Below are 19,792 nucleotides of genomic sequence, written 5' to 3'. Positions count from 1 at the left end.
ATTGTTTTGAATCCTATTGAGAGTATCTATTCTACCAAAGTTACCTATGTCTTATATACTATTTTTGCACACACCTATACATATAGGCACAAACACAAGAATAAATATATCATTTAAAGACTTGAAACTTAAAAGGAATAATGCCACTTTTCTTTCATTAACTCAATTAAACATCCAATAACTCCAAACATAAAATTTGAAATCCCATTTAATATTGTTCAAACTTAAAAACTCCAATACATGATTATTGATTCTCAAATGAAAAGTCAACTAAGATTTTTTGAGAAGGCTAGGTATCTAATATGTCGAAAGAAGATAAACATCACTAAGCTCTTTCAATGACATAATCTCATCCATCAGATCTATATGTTACTCAAATCACGCTTTCCCACTAATATTACTTTAAAACCATATAATCTTATAACTTCCTTTTGATGATGATGAACCACAATTGAGGGTTCAAAACGTTGACCTCAGTCCCATAAAACATTGTTGTGATTAATCTGGAAAAATTATCATTCATCATTATGAATAATAGAAGCCCAAACTCAGAAAAAATCCTTCTCATTAACAAAATCAAATATAAGACTTTAATTAAAATTAAATTATTTTGAAATTCAACATGTTATCTCAAAATCAGGCCCTGGAAGGCTGCAGACCAGGAAGACTTCAAGTAACTATTTCAAACCGACTTTAGGCTGAGGCTTAGCCTCCTCAACCTTAGAGGGCTCTCCCTTGATGGGTTAATGATTTTGATTAAAGATATGGATAGATGGCTAACTCTATGGTTTGGATTTTATATGTTTGTAGATTGGAAGATGGAGACTTGCTACCATTGGGCTATGGAGTTAGTGACAGAGATAAGGACAACGAATAGCTCTTCTTATAAAACTGAGGCTTGTATATACTTCAATGAAAGAGTGACACATTCAAGAAAGTCTCAATAACTTGAAGTTCATAGGAGTCAGAGCATGTGGGCATGAATTCTGAGTTATGATACATCAAGGTATTCAAAAGGAAAGAATTTAAAGTGATAGATCATAGTTTAATACCTAAAGGAAGTCAGGGCATTTAGCATTTAAACATTCAGAACATAAACTCATATGGGACCACACAGTTTATAAATGTATACAGGAAGTCAGAGCACATTCAGTGAATTCTGAGTGATTATACATCCATACCACTGTAAGAATTAAGGAAAGGACAACATCACATATTCTGAACATAAAAAATCCTTCATGAATCCTGAGTAATAAGCATTAAGACTATGGAAGTAAAGCATTTCAAAGATAAAAGATGAAGCTCACTGAAGTACACTAAGAATCTCAGCTTCAGAAAAGTCCAACTGCTTCTGTATATATCGATCCCTGCATAGCATTTACAAAAGTAGTCTTTTTCTCTAACATTTTCCAACCCCTAATACATTATTTATTCTCCCATATATATAGTTCATGTAGATTCCTCCCTCCAACATTAGGGGAATTCGAATTCCTCCTAATTTGACACCTATTGACACTTAAAACTAACTATTTAATACAAATGACAACTAACTAGGAGTCCTAGAGACCTAATACAACTAGGAGTGTAACTCCTTATTATGATTAAAACAACCTTATCTAAACATTAAACACTCCTTTTGACACACAAAAATCCATGAAGTCGAATTTGATGAAGCCCATAACCTTCCAGCTGGCCCTTGATGACTCATCCTTTTGGTATTCCTAGAAACTAGGAGACTGTCCCTTGCTCTGTTCTGGCTGAAAAATAGGTCTTGGGACAAAGCTCATAAATTCTCGTAAAAAATGTATTTGGAAAAACTGAAGGAGGCTTTTGTGAAAAAATCCATTCTGAACAAAAACCTCTTTTGGTTTTTTGAAAAACCTTCCCTACCTCCCAGAATGTGTCTTTGAAAAACCTGTGTCAAACAGAGAAATATGCCTGTGAAAAACTTGCACCTACAGCAGTTTCGTAGCGCAAGTTTTAGTCACCCGTTTCTCCCAGCTCATAATCAATTTGAAGAAAATGAAAGAGTTTTTTCTAGTTCAATGTGTTAGGAATAAAAACCACTTTCAATTTCCAAAAATATGCTTTCAGTTTCTCTGGAGACCTCCTGAAATTTAACCACCTAAAACCGTTTTTCTCCTGAAAAACGTTGCTTCAGTGATTTCGCAGCGCAAGGTTGAGCACGTGTATATGTCTTCATTTCTTGTATTTCCTTTTCGATTAGGACTCAAACATTCTCAAGTGATCTGATATACCTCCAGCTGCTCCTGAATTTGCAACCACAAGAAGTGTTCCTCTGCTTCCATGATGGCCACTTTACTTTCACTATTAAAGGAATCAATCACTGATAGCAACCACATTGCACCTGTTCTGCCTGTGTTTTTCTTTTGCCAACGTTGTGTCCCTTCCCCTGTTTCCTCTGTTCTTGACAGTGCTTCCTGTTCTTGTTGGAATCTCCTTGTCATAGGTCTTCTAGGTTTAAAAACAAACTCTTTAGCTGGCTCATCAAATTTAAGCCTTTTTGAGGCCTTGGCTTTCTTGGTGCTTTCTTGTTCTGACTGTATCAACTCAATTTGAACTGGTAGAGACTGCTCAAAGTCAATAGCCTATAATAAGGCATTTAAACTTCCCTTGGACACTGGACTTTCTTCGATTGCTACAACTTTACCTTTTTCCTTATTCATCTGGCTTCTTGTTCTTATCCTTGAGACTACTCCAGATGTGCTTGTTTCAGGTACAAACTTTTTACCATGAGATTTTTCCTTAGTTGATTGCTGAGGTTGATCTTGGATGCTGAGTGGCTTCATTTGTTTTCCTACTTGTGAATTTGGAACTCTTTTAGCTCTTGCTTCTGTTTGGAGCTCAGCTATTGTAGAATCTCTAACAGGTAGAGGAGTGAGGCCAGTCTGGATTTTGAAGCCAGCCATAAAAATGAATGAATTTCAACCTCTGTCTATCTTTTGGAGCCCATCTAAAACTAGTAGTTTGATCAAACCATGATGAAACAAAGAGGTTTCACAATCCTCTTTCCTCAGCTGTACCTTATCACACATCTTACTCAAACTACGTAAAAGATAAAAAGGTAAGTCTATAGAGACCTTCCCGGTGAAATGCAAAAGGAGTTTAAAATGGTAAGAGTAAACCTTGTTATACCTTCCTTCACAAGTCAGATATTTCTGTATGCAGGTGAGTAAATGAGCATAATATTCTTTGACATAACTCCTGGGCACTGCCTTACTTAAATCTTCATTTACAAATTCATCCTTCAAAAACTCCTTGCAAGGATTCATGTCAAACTTGAAGTTTTTAAACCATTGCTCTTGTCCTCGGGGTATCTCTGTCACAGTAGATATCACTTCTGATGAAACCTACAATTCTGTCATGGCTATTTTTGAATTCAAGCCTATGAAGTTAAGTGCAAATTCTTTGGTTACCTGTGCGTGCCCTCCTTGTAACTTTTTGGAAAAATTCCAGCACCCGACCTTTTTAAATGCTTTCTCCACCTCTTTATTTCTCAGCATTATATCTAAGCCTTCAGGCTCAGTCCTTAGACATTTTCCGAATCTGTGCTCCTTTTTCTCCATTGATTCTTCCAAATCTTCGCAGACAATGACTACCAGCTCTGGTTGGAATTGTGATTCAGCTTCTATTTGAATTCAGCCTCGCTTGATTATCAGCCTCGCTTGATTATCTTTGCAGTTGAATTTTAAATTTTGCTGTTTAAAATCTTTCAAGTTGTAATCTTGGAGATTTGTCATTTCATGCAAGACTTACAACCATCATTAAGTTTTATGCACAGTGGTCTTTCTTGGAAATGATGATTCATGCGTATCAATAGATCTAGTGGTGGTGATAGTGGCAATGAGTGGTGAAATGTGATAAGAGGGGTACATGAGCTGACATGAGAAGACACGGCCTATGACTCACCTAACGGATTTGACATTTCGGGAAAGATTCGCTGCAAAATGTACGAATCCATGATTTCGCAGCGCTCTCAGTTTTAAATTTGAATGATGCGCTGCCAAACTGCCTAATCATGATGTGCTGCGAAACTTCCTAATCAGGATTGCGCTGCGAAATTACAAAAAGGCACGGTGACTGACATAAGATAACAGGTGGCTATAAAACAATGGTAGATGGAGGGGAACCAATGGGAGCTAAGAATAACTTGACTCAAAAACTCTTCAAAACTTCAGATTCTAAGGGAAGAAAATTAAAACAAAAATAAACTAGCACTGACCCTTGTCATCGGGCTAGGATGAAAAGTTACATATATCAATTTTAGTTCTAAGTGATAACACAACAAAAGCCAAAAACAGTGTTCCACAATCCACAAATCAATTACACAACAATACATCATCTTCGTTTGTGCCAAAACATCAAATTTGTAACAAGAAGAGGAACCATTAATTAATGATGGCCATTGAGACTCACTCCCACCCAGGGATGGAATTTGATGTACATTTTTCTCGTCATAGGGAATTTTCCTGTATTTGATGTCTAGAATTTGTGGATGTCTGTTTTTCATGACATGCTTGAAACGGTGTAACCCATATTTTTGACATTTCAATTTTTTTCAAAAATGTCATTACGCCCATTTATTTTCAATTTATTTTCCATCTACATATTCAATCCCATATGAAAACCTATAGTCGCCTATCTTTGTCTATAGTTTCTGTATAGCCCATTAAACATTTAATGAAAGCCTATGTCCATGTTACTGCAAGTCACACTTCATTTATGTTAATCTTGTTGTTGTTGTCTAATACCTAGGATTCCATGGCTTTATGATTTAAGAAAAACACATCACTTCTAATTCCTTTTATTTTTTCATACTTTCTCACAGTGTTGTGGTCCTGCAATGAAGGATAAAGATCATATATTAATCTTGATTTTGCAGGCCTCATTCTTCTTTGGCATCTTAGGGTTTCATGCTCAATCTCTCTACTTATCAATCCCTACAATGAAGGATAAAGATTAGATGTTAATCTTGAAATTGCATGTCTCATTCTTATTTGGCATCTTAGGGTCACATGCTCGATCCCTTTGCTTATCAATCTCTCAAAGAGGGAGATGTCCAATTTGTATTTCATGTGTAATTCATATTCTGCAACAAAAGGATGCATTTGTAAGTGATCGATGAGGAGAATGAGATGTTGAGTGAAGGAGTTGATGTAGGGAAGAACATGGGCCTCCAAAACCTTGACGACCTCTTCTATCATCAATATTTCTGCTTGCAATGCCTAAAGGAGGACATAATTTTAAGCATCCCCAGTGGTTGTCATTCTTACAACTTTTGTTTTTCTTAAAATTCTGAGGTTGGGCTTATGATCATGTTGAGGTAGTCCATCACATATTTCTTTGTATCTCTCAGATATATTGTGCAATTCCTCCTCGTCCTTTTCGTTGGCTTTCTGCAACTAATGATTATGCAGCTTGATCCTTGATTTTTGGGGAAACAACCATAAATACTGGGAACTAAGTATGTTGTCTAGAGATATATGTGTTGAAGAAGATTTATTCGACACTTTCTTCTTCCCTTTAAATTTCTCGTCGCCTTTATCGACCACTAGTTCATCTCATGTCCCTTTCTACCATACCTCTCAGACGGGTTGAACGCCTGTTGATTTTCTCTTGCACATTGGTACACATTAATTCATTGTATCTATCACGAAGTCTTTGACAAATAACATTCAAACTTGGCTTCAAAATTGAATTTTTGAATCACCATTGATTCAAACAATATTTTTATCTACAGAATAAATGGATTCCAGGAACTGATTTAGTGCATGGTTGGTATAAAAAATGACCAGAATAGGATCACATTGTATGTTAGATAGGAGGATTCTAGAAATGGTCAAACCAACATAGGTTTTTGTAGTTTTGGGAGGGCCTTATAATGGTCAGCCTCTTTGTCATGTCCTATTTCACGACTTCTATCTAGCTTTTGTCTAAGGTGGAATTCCAATCAGGCCATTTCTGCAAAATGTGGAGTGTGCTTCTGCCCAAACAATTTTGGATCTTCATAAATGCACACTCTAAATTATATGTGTCCTTGAATTTTGTCTTTTCTAGATAACCTGACTCTATAGTTTGGAGTACTAATGATACAAAGTGCTCCCCGAAAGGAAGCTCTTTTATTTCTGGGCGTTGAAGACATTTAAAAAAATGGACATATGTATGAAGCTTCTTTGAAAGACAATATGCAATAAATGACCCAAAGATTCCTCTAAAATGTAAAGAAAATTCAAACAAAGAGCGAATAGGGACCCATGGATGTGTCATTTCCAAACTTCTAAATTATATCATCAGGGCTAGCTGCCCCACACTCAGTCAAGTAGTTTCCCAATTTTCTCTACCATAGTCATCTAAGAAAGATAATCCTCAACTCTTGCTTCAATGGATTGGCCGTGGTCCATTTAATTGTTTAGTCTTGTGAATTTAATTGGAAATATGTTATTGCACTTTCTGAAAGTTTCAAATTTTAGTGCAAACTGTATCTTTCTAACAAAGTTTGGAGATGCATTATAATGAATCTTGATATCTCAGTGAAAAAAATAAATTTATGTATCATTTACTAGCAGTATATGCACAACAAACAATACAATTACTTAAATCATGATTTTGGGTTTTAACTGAGGGAGTGGCATAAGGCACATTTATCTTATTTTGATTCAACAAAATTATAGAAGAAATTTGATTTATACTCTCAAAAATAACTAAGATGGAATGAGATGATTAATGCAGAATGTGTTAATTACTTTCATTTTTAATGTAGTTTGTATATAATGTGTTAATTGTATAGTTTGCATGTAAGATTTACCTAAAAGATTATAATGTAAAAATTAGTGTGATAATTATTAATATATAAAAGATATTTGATTTTGTCTATATTTATTCTTTTATTCTCAAGGAAGTGGTTGTAGCATTGTTTTCATCCTCTGTTCATCAAGTTGGTTGTTTCTTGAATAGTGTCAAATATTGCAAGTGGTGGAGGTTCGAAGGACAGACTCACGGTTGCCCCAAAAAATCCAGGTTTTTATCTCTTTAAGCAGTGGTTTATTCAAATTATAATTTTGATATGGTAAAAAATGCAGAATTCAATTTAAAAAGAAACATATTTAGAGTGTTTTATTGTTTTATTTATAGGCAAATGTCTCCAATCTAAGATTATAATTTTTCTCAAAAAACTAATTATTCTCTACATCAAACAAATTAAATTGAATGAAATCATTCCATTAGTGATGGTCAAAATTATGAATTAATATATATAGAATATTATGTATTAAATTTTTATTTTTTTTATTTCTTTTATTTAAAATGGAATTTTAATGTAATTGAAAGGTAATTTTTTAATTTCTTCAAGAGAAAAGGTTCTTGACGGGAAACATATAGATCCAAATTCCAAATTCCAACCCCTTCTCCCGCCTTTTTAAGCATACAATTTACCTATTCGATGAAATCTGCTCATACCTTCAAGTTATTTTGTGAAGTTCTAGGCAAGGAGGGCTTAGGGCTTTAAACATAGAAAATCAGACTGTAGGCTCTCAAATTTTGGGGAAGAATGGCCTGTAACAAAGAGAAGGTACATTCTATGCTGAATAGGTTCTTCACATTCAAGAACGAAGAGAAGAATAAACCCAAACAGAGGCGCTTGTTCCTAGCCTCAGAATGCCATGATCTCACAGATGCACACAAATGGAGGCAACAGATAATATGAGAGATTGGATGGAATGTAATGGAGGTTCAGAACCCAAACCTTGGCGAACACTGCCTCCTATACCTCAACGGTGAGATCAACAAGCTGATTAGGGAAAAGAAGCACCGGGAAGCTTAGATCGTAGAGCTTGGTGGCCCTAATTATGCCAAAGTAGGGGCCAAGATGACAAACTTGGAAGGAAGCTAGGTGGATGTGCACAATATTATCGGTGCTACCATTTTGCACTAGCTGTAAGACGGGTTTAACTCGGGCTTTACTATATCCCTGTGAATCTTGTTTTGTCCACTCTTTGCTACCGCTTTCTATATATTTTATGGAAAAAATATCCAAGGCAATGTACAATATATCAAAAGCATATTCAATAGTATGATCAAAGCCTGTGACCCACCATAAGACCAAAAGTTAAAACTAAATCTATGGTGGGCACTAGGTACTGCTACTATCCAGGCTAAACAATACCTCTCCTCTCCTTAATTTCTAGTCATCGCTGTTTATTTCTACCATCTGAGGGATGGGAATGTGAGGGATCTCTTGTCATGTAGTTAGATACAAATTAGGGGATCCCTTGTCAGGTACTTGAGTGTGATTTAGGATAGCCTCGGTTAAAGATACTTCGAGGCTACAAAATTCCTAGCCATCCTCAATGAGCTATTAGATAAAACCCCTGAGGCAAAGAAGAGGAGGTCTACCTATGATATTTACAAGTGAAATGATGCAAGTTATTATGGCTATAAGGATGACGAGGACAAGATCTTGGTGAAAGTCGAGCAACTCGCAGAGGAGGAGATGCCGGCCAGGGCACTAAGAGAGTGGCAGAGGATTGAGGTCATCAAGAGTGAGGCCAGGTTAACGGTGAAGACCAGGGAGGTCACTGACATTAAGTTGGTTCTATTCAAGGAAGAGGAGGATGAGGAAAAATAAATCATAGAGCAGGAGAAGGGAAACCAACAAGAGAGAGAGCGAAATTTTGTTGCCCACGTGCCCCTACTAGGTGAGGAAGATATTTAGCACATGGTTATGGAGAACAAGAAACATGAGCTTCTTAGTAAATAAACGAGTGAGGATATTCTAGAGGAGCAGTTCCAAGCCAAGGAAATGCTTGTTATTCAACAATAAGGTATTATGTTGAGGCTTATGGATCTTCAATTTATTTATTCAAATGAGCTTCTGCTTTTCCATGAGGGTGGGGTTGTCAATGCTCCAATGAGGATGGTGAATAATTTCTGCATTTCATGTTTCAGAAAAAAAAAAGGGACGATGTTGAGTGTATATACTTGGTGACTTTGGCAAAATAGTTTTGCTCAGACCTAACAACTAAGTGAAAAGAATCTATTTTATACCCTAAAGCATGTTTTGAACAATTTTCACCATTCATCTCATCTTTGAGAACAACCAGTGCACAATTTACATAATAATTATTTGATAACTTGTTCAAAATTTGAATGATTCCATCCCAAGTGCATTGGTTTAAACTAAGTGTTAGATGAGTTGTGATCATCAAGTATATATCAATATAGCGTTTTAGTAGTTTTGTACTCTTAGTTTCCTTTAGTATAGTCTATCTTCTAGTGAATTGTGTCTCTTATTTGAAAGGTTGAAGTTCACATGTGATGCTTCTTTTTGTATTTGGACATTGTCACTCATGCATTATATGATCTCAAATAAAAAATTTCACACTACACAATTTTCCACCGTTAGTAAGTTTTAATCTCTTGTTTAGTTAGAAGAATTGATTTTATTTCTCATCATGGTTCTCTACTCTTGCCTTATATTATTTTGTGTTATAGCTTGAATACTTGATGATGTTATTAGCTAAATTGAATTCATCAAATCTTTTGTGAACTTGGTGGTTTTGTGTCATTCTCGAATGGTAAATATGAGTATGAAAGCTAAATAGTTGACATGCTTTAATTCAGATTTGATTTTATTTTTTTACAATATAAGAATCAAGTTATAAATTATAAATATATATTTATCAAAAAGTAGGATTTCACACCGTGTATGTCTCTTTGGAAATTAATATAATAATTGTATCTTATCTTTTCTGTAGTTGTGTTTCATGCATTTGTCCAAAGAAATATCAGCAAGTCTTTTTCATGTGTCATGGCCTTAGTGGCCCCTATGATGGAATTTCTCTATACCACCCTATTTTTCCCCAGGTTTTACAAAGCTACAACTCTCTCTTTATTCCTTCCTTCTTTCAAGAACCCTTGAAATCCTTGGAGGTATCCTCTCTCACATTGTCCAATCTCAAGACTTTGATATTCATACTTGTGTGGTTTTCAATCAAAGCTCTGAACCCATGAAACTTGTTAAACACCTCATCCTTGATCTTTAATAAGTATACCCAAGTCTTACGAGAATAATCATCAATAAAGGAAAGATAGTACATGCTTCCAGTTATTATCACTAGTAACTACAGACTTTAGTCTAAAAAATTATACATTGCAGCTCAAGTTTTGACGGTGACTATCCAAGGGTGGGGTAAAGATGTGAAGTCAAAATATATATCTCTATGTTTCACAATAGCCTACAAATTACTTTTCCTCTCTTATCATGATGGTTCAACTTTGATTGGAAAATTGAATCCAGAAGGCACATCTATTAGTGAAGTATCAAGTGTTCTTGAGGGTGATCAAGATGGTCTGTTAAGGTCTGTTGGGATACATCATTGGAAGGAGTTGCTTGATGGTAATGGTTTTTTTTGTCTTCCTATTTATTTTAAAGTCAAACTATCCACTCACTGTGTCTCTTGGTCCTATGGATCTATTTGCACAAGTTCTGTGATTGTCTAGAAATTCGTCTTCTCCATGGATTAGGCATTGAAAATTAAATGTCTCTCTCTAAGGACAACAATATTGCTATTATTTTACATGATGATGGTAGTTTCAATATATTCTACTTTAAAATGGGTAGTGTAACTTGAGAAGGATTGGATTTACTAATACATGATTGCAGTATTAATTCAGAGCAGGTGAAAAAGCTAGGTCCTAGTATCCTCAACAATACATCAAATGCTAGGATCAACCCAAAATTTACACTGGATTTCTTTGGAAACACAACTTGCATTGCTACAAATATTAAGCTTCGAGGTGATGTTATTCAAAACAATGATTTATGTGTTAAGATGAATTTAGTGTAACAAGAAGGCTTCTTAGAGAGCCCCAACCCTACTGGATTTAAGGTTTATGCACTTTTTATTCAATCACACACACACACATAGACACACACACACACACACAGACACACACACACACACATATATAGATAATAATTACATCATAGTTTTCCTTCTTCTAGTGTAGCTCATGCTTTTCCATTGAAGAGAAAGTTCTTTGATGTTATTGTAGAATGAATGAAAGTAGTTGCGAAATTAAACACATGAGAAAATTTTGATAAAGAGTTATGGATACTTGTGTTGATATATCTATGATTTCATATTTGTAGATAACTGCGTTTAATTCCAATCTAGACATTGTAATGGTAGGTTTCCATGTTAATGTGGGAAATACACCATGAAGTCAAAGGAAAATGGTTTCTTTACAATTTTACTTTTCATTTGGACTTTTAGAAAAATTTCCACTTGCGCCTTTGTTGATGGCATATCTCGAGCATCAAACGAAAGCATTGGAAGAAATAACAAAAAAAGGAAAAGGTCATGTTCGGTCACTGGTATGTTTATTCTTATTGGTGTGGTTCATGCTCCCTTGTCAGTATAAACTATCAAAATATTAACTTGTCATTAGACATATTCTCTAAACACGTCCATGTCCTATTATAGAATTCAACAACCTCAAAAGAAATTCATTCATTGAATAATGTAATAAAGAGCATTGAAGTGCACAACCTTGAATCACAGATTCCTACTAAAGATCTTCAAAAACGTGTGGTTCAATTATAGAAAGACATGGAAGAGAGGAAAATATTTGCAAACGCCATTAGAACTGAGACTAAACGGGCTCGTCTTAACAATGATAATGGTGGTGGTGGTGTTGGCGGTGCTAGTGTTATTGTTGGTTCATTGTTATTTAAACCTTCCCCTCCCAATGCCTTTTCCCTTCCCAATTCTTCTTTGTTGCTCCCTAAAACTACCCCTCCTAGTACCTTTTCCCTTTCCAATTATTCTTTGTTTCTCCCTACTAAACCTACCCATCCCAATTCTTCTTCCCCTCCAATATTTTTTGACTTAGAATGTCTTGTATAAAATTGAGTGGATTTGGTAAATGAACGAGGCATATGCAGGGTTTTTAAAAAGATTGTTTTATTTTACTGCATGGCATCTCATATAATCCTCCTGTAATGTTTTGAAGTCTATGTTAGTACCCCTTCTCTCTTGTTTGTGTATATGCTCATGTATATATTGTGTTACTTTGTGCATGTAAAAGACATGAAAATAAATTGGTATTACAAGTTGAAGTGCCATGTTTTCTAAGCACTTGATTCTTTACAACAATGACTGTAATGTAACAAGTTAATTAGAGTACAAATCACCACAAAAGTTCTTATGAGAGGGATATATGAGACATGCCTAGCGCTCATGGTAAGAAGAAAACAAGGAGGTTAAGAAAACAAGGAATTTACTTTGATTCAAAAAAATGCTACTTTATGAGTGAGGGACATGCATCATGGTGGTCTCCTATGGTTGTTTGATGGAGGAATTCTTACTCCAATGTTTTGCCAAGTTTCCAGGACATGGAGATATAGGAATGTAGTGATCCATCTGAGGGACATGTAGAGACGCCCCAAAATTTTTTGGGAACATCATAGAGGAAATTAGGGTGCTCAGCATAGGGGACTACCTGTAATACTAAAAATGGCATGCAGCCTTAGGATGGTTTTGTTGGAGGTTCTAGAAGCCAAGTTGTTGTGACTTCTGGAAATTCCTAATATGCTAAGGCTGAAAACCCAACCTTGCCTATCAACATCACCCTGGTCATGAGACTTAGCACCACATACATCAAAGTTCCAAGGTACTTCTACTCAAGTTGTGACCTATGGTAGGATTTCTGAATCTTTCTTCTAGTTTGAGGTCAGTTGGACCCTGTACATTCAATTGAATGAAATAGAATTAAGGAACACTGTGTAGTAGTTTTTTTCCCATCTCTTGGATTAACGTGTGAGATATCTAAATCATCTAGTGCAATTTAACCTCCAGAAGTTACGAAATTGAGCTTGCCACATCTTCCTTTGCTGAAGTTGTGAAATCGAGTTGGATCCTTTTTGTTGAAGCTCCAACCTTTTTACATATATATTTTTATGCCACAACGTCCCTAGTAGTATTTCCTTTCAAGGATGGTGGTAAAGCTTATTTGATGTAATGCTTACTATGTACATTTGGAGAGATGGAAATTGGATCACATCCACCTTAGTTGCACTGAGAAAGAGCTGAGGTCCATGCTAATATCCTGGACATGGGTGGCTGTTGTAGTGTTTGTATGTCCAAGAGATGGGATGTTAAATATAGACAATGCATTGACTACATGAATATGACGTTCACACACACCTATATAGATTCAAGTATGATATTGACCTAGGGGTTCCTAATATTGAGGATTCATCAAATGCACACAATTGACTGAGTTTTGAAATATAGAAATAGGAGATATGCAACTTCTAGCTTCACAAACTGGGAAGTGCATATTAGACACATGTCTATATAGATTTGTGCTCGATGCAGGGGCAGTAAAGCATGACACATCTCTAACTTATTGACCCATTTATTGGATTTGTTGGGTCTATTAAGCATGAGGAGATAGGTATGGATTTTGGAGCCAAATCGCAAGAAGAGAAATTACAGTAAGACCATGAAGCAAGATTCCTATGCACTATGTAGTGGGTATCTAACACCCAAAAAATGTGGCAGCGTTGGTATTTGGGGGTTTAGATGTATTTCTTTCAATAAATTTAGGATATAATGATTGTAATATCTGTGTATAAGGGGACAAGCCTGCCTCTATGTAACAGAGACAGAGAGATAATGTGCTCAAAGGAGCCTTAGTATGCATGTGGCATTAATCATTGGATGGAAACCATGGTTTGGACCTGTGTGCTACATTAAATATTAGAGGAGGAGCTAATAAATAAAGAGATTGTGTTTATGATGCCACAAGTTGTGTATTCATGTTCATTTATCTGCTAGAATTAGGTGTTAAATCTCTCTTGATTCCTCCAATTATAATGTTGTGTGGTAGAATGTATTTCTTAGTTGTATTGATACATAGGGTGCAAATTGACATGGTCCTAGCTCAAACATTTCTTCAAGAAATTGGTTGGTCTCTATATCTCCTAGGAAGATACAAAACATGCAGATCCATAATTATATTCAATTTGCAAGGAAATATTGGAAATGGATTTAAATATTCTAGACTCGGATCTACTAGGACTCATGTTTGTGACAGAAGTTGAAGAATTGTGTTCCCAAAAGATTATGGAACTTTATAAAGTAGACAAAGACTAACTAAATATCAAAATGTGATCCACATTCTAAACAAGATTCCCTTCTTTCATGCATAGACATTTGGAAAATGAAAATATCAATTAGCTTAAAACCCTGAAATAATAAATATTTTACTTAAAAGCCTTAAAAATAGGATCAGTGAAAAAATTCTCATGATTATCACTTGCCTCACTTAAATTTTGTTGAAAAAACATAATCTCATAATTATCCTTATGACTAGCTGGAAAATTTTCAAATAATCAAACAAAAACATCTGTGTGTTTGGCTACCCAATAAAAATTTTCACTCTTGTATGCAACAACATTATCATTTAGATTTATTTATTTTGTATTTTTTCTTTCCGACTTATGTGGTTCAATATATCTTAAAAGTTACAAATATCTAGTCATTTTTATAGCCATTGAGTTGGGATGACTAAAATTGGTAGATACCACCCTCAAAACATTCAAAATCCTCAACAAGTTAACAATGGTTCCATTAAAGTTGCCCTGAATTTTGTATGACATAATCCTTAGGTACATAACGTTGGTTAATTTATATTGTTTGAAGTTTATTGTGTTTGAGTTTTGTCATGAAACTACTAGAAGCGTACTAGCATGGGTGAGTTTATTATCTTGATAACAATGTTATGGTTTGATCTAGTCCTTGAAAGGAACTTATAGTTGATGGTCAAAATTTCACATTCCTTTAATTTTTTTATCTTCACATATAACAAATATCTTTATGTTATAGCCTCTAGCTAGATATATATAGTAACTGCCACTCAGAAGTTGGATTCCATCATTTTGGAACTTGAGCTTCCTCAACTTACCTTTGTTTGAGTTGAAAATGTCATTAGATCTCATTATATCATTTATTGTAGAACATGAATCCAATTTACCTTTGTTTTGGTAAAACTGTGATTAGATCTTGCTATATCATCTTTTATAGAGAATGAATCCAATTTCTCAGAGTCCATTTGCTTGAGGTATAACAAAGATACTTTAATTCATTAAACTTTCTTTTCATATTATGTTTGTTGATTGTGATTCTGTAGGCCACATCTCCATTGGAAAAGGGGCATATTTAATGAAGTTTGGAAGGAGAGGGAAGCTTCAATTCCGTCCTTTCAAACTTTCTAAGGTATGTAAAAAAATTTAAAAAATAATCTCCATAGAATGTTGTGCTTTAACTTTTTCTTTTGATAATGGATTATTTATGTGATCTCCCCTCTCTCACACACAACCAAAGTCCAGACATACATGGTTTTTTGGGATATGTGGACAATGGACATATTTAAGCTAGCCATTTATCTAGAAATTTACACTGTAGGAGATCATGCATTTACAGTTGAATATTTCTTTGCCACTAAATTAGAGTTCCAGAGTCGGACTCCTATTTGTCAGGCATATACATCACTTTTAAATCAATTTATTACTGACTCTGCATAGAACTTCCATGGGAGGGAAATGAGTGATCACTACCATTGCTTAATCTTTCTGTAGACCAAGTAAAGATTCCAAATGTGTATAAATTAGTTTCTCCTTGGATAATCCCAAGAGTGGCGCTATTGTAGAAACAAGAAATTCGTTTGTTTGGAGTTCTTCATTAATGCATTGATAGTATATTGTTTATTCCATACAATACCTCAATAGTGTATGATCAAATTATAGTTAAGTCTATCATAATATTTTGACTTACCCTCTTTTAGAGGTAAACTAGAGTGTGTGTGAAGATTGCATGTCACAATTGTATCATGCAAAGTTTACCTGGGAAAATTTTTGTGGACCTAAGTAGCAAGATACCTGTTGGAATTCAAGAGACAACGATACTGAAAAGTGGCAAAGAGGTTTCATAGTTAACCTGGATTTCACATTATAGTTGGAGTCGGTTTGTTACGAAGATGTTGGATACCCCAACTTCCTTTTTATTACTGAGTGCAAAATTAAATCCTTTGACATGTTCCTCACTCAATTGTAATTAAGTGACGGGTTTTCTCAGAAGTGGTTCACACCTATAAACTTTACCAGAGTTGTTCTTCAGTCTTTGGAGGTGGTTAGCTTTTCAAAGCACATACATATAAGAAGATGAGAAATAATATGCCCAACTAGCTTATAATCTACACAAGAAGAACTCCATTCTTGTTTTGAAAGAACCTGCAATCGACTTGTACCATGCTATTTAATCTTTTCTGTATTTATTTGCATCCTTGTTCTGTGACATAAAGATGCAATAGACTACCTTGCATTTTATATACTAACACCCCTAAAAAATAATAAAGTATGCCCAAACCTATCATTTCAAATGATCTATGTAACTCACCTTATCGTTTTTCAATTATTGAAGTTGTCACCTATATTGATGAGTTCTTCTACAACTGATACCACAATGACAATGTATGTTAGAGTTTTATTTGTGTTGCTCTGAAGCTGTTTCTCCTTCAGTAGAGTTGAAATACACTACAATTTCCATTTAGGGGAGAAGTTATTGAGTAGCAACCTTGGCCTGTGTGCAGATGGGTTGAATGCACATTGGACTCTATCTGTTGTTTTGAAGGTGTTTCTCCTTGAAAAGTACTTCATCTCAGTAGATCCTTTCAGTCAGCACCTTCAGTAGATGTATGCAGCCTTGGGATACATGTTGTAGATTATAGTTTTCCTATGAGGGTGTAGCAGAGATGAAATAAGTGCATCAATTTTAGGCATCTTGTGGTTGTTGTATGCAATCATGCTTGTTTAGTGCTTCCCAAACTTAGATAGATCCATATTTAGTATACTTTTATAGTTTGACTTAGATGATCACTTTTCTTAATTCAGGTGTTTTTCTTAGTTCTGTTTTATGCACAGATTTATCTTTAGGAAAAGTGCATAGTAGAGAAGGGTTCTATATTTTGAGCAGGGAACACACTTCTAGGTAGGAGGTACTCTATTCTATGAAGCTTTTTCCATGCAAGTTAGGTGATTTATCTGAGAATCCCAAGAGTGGCACTATCATAGCAATAATAAATTTGTTTATTTTGAGTTCTTCATTAGTGCATTGATAGTATATTGTTTATTCCATGAAATACCTCAATAATGTATGATCAAATTAAAGCTAAGCTTGTCATAATATTTTGACTTACCCTCTTTTAGAAGTAAGTTAGAGCATGTGTCAAGCTTGCACGTCACAATGGTATAATGCAGAATTTTCCTGGCACGAGTTTTGTGGATCTAAGCAACCAGATACCTATTGGGATTCAAGAGGCAACAATACTACAAAGTGGGAAAGAGGTTTCACAGTTAACCTACCTTTCAAATTATGGTTGGAGTTGGTTTGTTGGCAAGATGATAGATACCCCAACTTCCTTTTTATGACTGAGTGCAATATTGAATCATTCGAGATATTCCTCGCTCAATTGTCATTAAGAAATGGGTTTTCTCAGAAGTGTTTGACATCTATAAACTTTACTAGAGCTGTTATTGAGTCTTTGGATGTGTTTATCTTTTCAAATCACACGCGTACAAGAAGACGAGAAATAATATGCCTGACTAATTTCAAGTTATCGTCTTGGGAATAGGGTGTTCCCTTCCATAAACCCGACAACTCACTCTGCTTCTTTATAGTGAACAAATTTGGGACTTTTCATGAATTGTAGGACAATTCCAACCCCATAACTATCAGTTTCGTATTTAAAGTTATACCCACAAGATTAGAACCCGCAAAAGGAGAATTCCATTCTCATTTCAAAAGAACCTGCAATCGACTTATACCCACAAGGGCTTGACTGAGGGAGCAACACCATACCACTTGGGTTCATATTGGGGGATATATATTGAGGAAAATGACATAATATATTGAGCATATATTAGGGGGTAAAGGGTTTTTATATTGGCAGGTATAAAAATGGAGCTCAAAGTTAATGAAAAAATATGAAGGGGTATAAAAAAATGTTAACGAAAAAATTGATACGTACAATATCTAGTGAAAGTAGGGGCTTTTTAAATTGGTAAGGTGTATTGGGTTCATATTTGTAGGGGGTTAAATAATGTGATTTTAGGAGGTATTTTCCAATATGTAGTCAAATTAGGGGTATTATTTAGTATGTCATGAGTGCGTGCGATATGTCATAGTTTCATTGAGTGAATCCCCTATCCTTATACCATGATATTTAATATTTTATGTATTTCTTTGCATCCTTGGCCTGTGACATAAAGACGCAACAGGCTACCTTGCATTTTCTATACTAACACTCCTAAACAATAATAAAGTATGCCCAAATTTGTCATTTCAAATGATCTATGCAACTCACCTTTTGGTTTTTCAATTATTGAAGTTGTTACCTATATTGATGAGATCATCTACAATTGAGGCCATAATGAAAATATCTGTTATATTTTTATCCGTGTTGCACTAAAGGTGTTTTTTCTTCAACAGCACTACAATACATTGCAGTTTCCATTCAGCGGAGAAGTGTACACAGTAGCAGGCTTGGTTTGTGTGCAAATGGATTGAATTCACAGTAGACTTTATCTGTTGTTTTGAAGGTGTTTCTCCTTCAGTAGTACTGCATCTCAGTATATCCTTTCAATCTACGTCTTCAGCAAATGCATACAACCTTGGGGTACATGCTACATATTCCAATTTTTTTGTGAGCGTATAGAAATGATGAAAGAAGTGAATCGATTTTAGGCATCTTATGGTTGTTGTGTGAAAACATGCTTGTCTAGTGTTTCCCAAACTTATATAGAACCATATTTAGTATACTTTTATAGTTTGAATTAGATTCTCACTTTTCTTAATTTAGGTGTTTTTCTTAGTACTATTTTATGCACAGATTTATCCTTAAGAAAAGTGCACAATAGAGAAGGGTTCTATATTTTGAGCAGGAGACACTCTTCTAGGTAGGAGGTACTCTATTCTAGGGAGATTTTGTCTTGCATCTTAGGCGATTTATCCTAGAAAGAGTTCCAAATTCATGCCTCCTTGACAAAGTCCCTGCCAGACAAGACATCGGTGGATAGAGTTCCAAGTCCATAAATTTTCCAAAAACCCACCTGAGCCTAGCTATCTAGCCTAAAATCCTTTACATTCCAGTCATCTCTTGGCTGTGATTTCATAGAGAGAGCCCTCTCTGGTTTGGTAGGGTTATCTAGCAAGCTAAAATCTTAGTTTGTGGTTACCTCCATCGATCTCCTCATCATCTTGGGACATTGTGGAGGATAATAAAGGGCATGACAACTAGGGAGTACCAAGGTGTTCTAATGAATGTAAGGTTCCCAAGTCATGGAAAAATCTAATGCTAGTTGTGAGGTCATGACTACCAAGATGTGTTAGGGAATGCTAGGGCATGCTAACATGTGCCAGATAGTACGAAGACATATCAAAAAAGGTAAGATATGCGAAGTGCTAAGGCATGCCAATATGTAAAAGGGTTTCAAGTTCCTGCCTCCTCTTCTTCCATATGCTATCAACTTATGACATTTCCTTTGCAATATTTGGTGCATTTTCTAGTTATAGGTCATTTATAGGTTATAAATGTCTTCAGAGTTTCACTTCTAATTGAGTATTCAACTAAGCATATTGATTCTCTTATACATAACTATTTTTCCCTCCACCAACTTTTCATAACTTCATTAACCATTAGGTAGGGACCT

General features: G+C 35.2%; 1 pseudogene; it reads left to right on the top strand.

Annotated features, from left to right (window-relative positions):
* Positions 1-7,567: 7,567 nt before the first annotated feature.
* On the top strand, positions 7,568-8,839 carry LOC149236818 (uncharacterized; annotated as a pseudogene).
* Positions 8,840-19,792: the final 10,953 nt, after the last annotated feature.

This window comes from Pinus tabuliformis, chromosome 8 (genome assembly GCF_031772625.1).
Source record: "Pinus tabuliformis cultivar Carrire ecotype Pingquan chromosome 8, CPIR1, whole genome shotgun sequence".
In the NCBI taxonomy this organism is placed as follows: domain Eukaryota; kingdom Viridiplantae; phylum Streptophyta; class Pinopsida; order Pinales; family Pinaceae; genus Pinus; species Pinus tabuliformis.
The sequence above is the reverse complement of the archived record's forward strand: the minus strand, read 5'-3'. Positions and strand labels throughout refer to the sequence as shown.